Source organism: Lichenostomus cassidix, chromosome 2, assembly GCF_008360975.1.
Source record: "Lichenostomus cassidix isolate B80296 chromosome 2, HeHo_3.0, whole genome shotgun sequence".
Lineage (NCBI taxonomy): Eukaryota > Metazoa > Chordata > Aves > Passeriformes > Meliphagidae > Lichenostomus > Lichenostomus cassidix.
The window spans coordinates 118,047,397-118,049,982 of NC_139482.1; positions in this window are offsets into that span (position 1 = coordinate 118,047,397).

Below are 2,586 nucleotides of genomic sequence, written 5' to 3' on the forward strand. Positions count from 1 at the left end.
TATATGTATGAGTGTAAATTTTTATTATATATGTGACTGGTAATAATATTACTTAGATAAAACCTTCTGAGGAAAGAAGTTGAATTTGGTAAGGAACTCGAATTCACTCTTCACCTCACAAAGACTGTGCAGCAATCTTCTAGTATCTTCTAGATGATTTGGCATTAAATCATGTCAGATTAATTCTCAAGCTAGAAATTACTAATTCAATCTACTGGAGTCCCTTTATGTATTTTGGATGAGCATCCAAACCTGGTGCACCTGATCTAAATTAGTTTGTATGAGCTGATGAGATCACAAAAGAATCACAGAAGAACTACTGTTCATTTCTGCCATCATGTAAAAAATACAATGGCCATATACAAAGGAAAGCCATAAGGACTTGCAAATTACATTAAATAATTAACTATTAGCATATGCATAATACCATTTAAATAGTTAAAAGCTGCAAAATAAAGTACTCATTAGTAGTAGAAAATTATGACAATAGCTGTTCACTGTGATTCTGAAAGCTCATGCTGACTGCCAGATGGAGGAAAGAGAAGAGAGAATGTAGGGCAGAGACAGGTTTTTTTTTTGCAGTGACAGTTGCACCTGTGAAAGCCAAACACTCTCCTACCTGCTGGCTAGCTTTTGCCACACTGTGGAATGAGGATATAAATGCTTTCATGCATCAACAAGTAGAGTTATTTTTAAATGTGCTGACTGAAAACACTTAGATTTTAGGTCTTCTTTAATTGAAACTATAGGGGGTTTTGCACAGTTTTATTGCAAATGTAAATGTATGTCTCCATTGCAGAACTGGGTAAGACAAGGCCAATCCAAGCAATCTGTGTCTTTGCCAAGTCTACATAGTTGTAGTAGTTTTAGTAGTTGTTAATTTATAAAATGGGATAAAACATTGGGATGAGTGGAAAGTTCACAACACCCTCTGTAATATATTAAGCTGTACTGCTCTACATTTTTGTTTTATAAGGAGAAACATGTATACCAAAGATCTTTACTACCCCTCCGTGCATTATAACTTATTGAAAGATCTCTACTTTGCACACATGTTAGAACTTCTGAACTGGAAAAGGTAATTACTTTTTCAACTACTGGTAGAAAGTAACACATTTATACAGAGAAGTCAGGCCTGGCAGTCTAACACAGAACAGGAAAATTGCTCTTTCTAGAATCCCGACCCAAGAAATTATAATTTCTGAAAAACTGAAAAGCTCTCCTTTATTATCAAGGAGTGAAGTTCAGGTGAATATATGCAAAGTGCTGATAGAAAATACTGCACCAGAGAAATGTCTTTGTAACAAGTAGCAATGTTTTTTCAGCTGGATCTCACTTTTGAAAGGTTTCACAAATGTTTTAAATGTGATTATGCTGTGGATGTCACTTTGCCAAAATGTTGGGTAGCATTTTAAGAATCTTTTGGGTAGCACATTAATATCAGACTGCAAATTATAATCACAGTTCATTGTACAGAATGTATACGAAACCTATTTGATTCTTAGTCTGCCACTAGAGAATTTTGTATCTATATGTCCCAATTTCTCATTTTTATTTTGCCCAAATTGACATTTCTTTTGTCATTACGATAGATCAACCACTCCAATTTATATCTTCCCAAACCACAGTTCCACTCATTAAAAGCATACTAGCTCTTCTCGCAGCATGCATTTTGTACACATTTTATATCTGATTTTATTGTAATCACTCATTTCTTAATGTTCCTTCAGCCTGTAATCTTTTTGCTCTGCTCAGCATGCACCTTGGATTATATCCAAAATGGTCTCTGATCTTATTTTCCAGTTCATATGAGAAAACACAACTGATTATCCCTCAGCTCATCGTCACCCTTGTATTCCACATCAATTTTTTAGTCATGCTATAATTTTTATTTCACTTACTCTGTCGCTGTTGAGCCGCTAGCAGAGAGAAGAATCCAGTTCTCCGTGGCAAGAAGGAAAGACCTTTATTGTTTTGATTTCATCATATATATAGTTTTCAAAGGTCACCCAGATTGGTCAGCCAGAAGCCTCCCCCTAGGCCTGATTGGCCAGGCCTGCACCGTCCAAGTCTTGGGACACTGTTTTTAATAACATCCAAACTTTATCTTTATTTATAAAACACAAAAGGAATTCTCATGGGAAAGACCTGTGCTAGCCACATTACTCTACACATTTAATGGAAACTCTGTAGGACTTATGAACTAATCCCTTTATAGGTCACTTTTATGTCCAAGCAACCAACAAGAGTTCCTTCTCCTGCCCTCAGTGATCAGTGCTAGTGACAAATCTTATTCTCTACAATTGCTGAGCACTAAGAAAACAGCCTTATTTTTTCATCTCCAAATCAGCTGGGAGATCATTTTGTCCATTGGGAACTTTACTCTCCAGTCCAGGCTGGACACTGAAGGCTGCATGTGTCCTCATAACTTGACTTCCATTCTGTGTGGGCATAGGGCAAGGCTAATTCAAAGCCTCTAAAAAGAAAGGATGTGTTTTGGGGCCCAAGCAGTTTCTTCATCCCATGTTCTTGTGTCAATTCATTTTGAAATGATACTCTGATTCCTTCCTTGCACCCCTGCTGAGC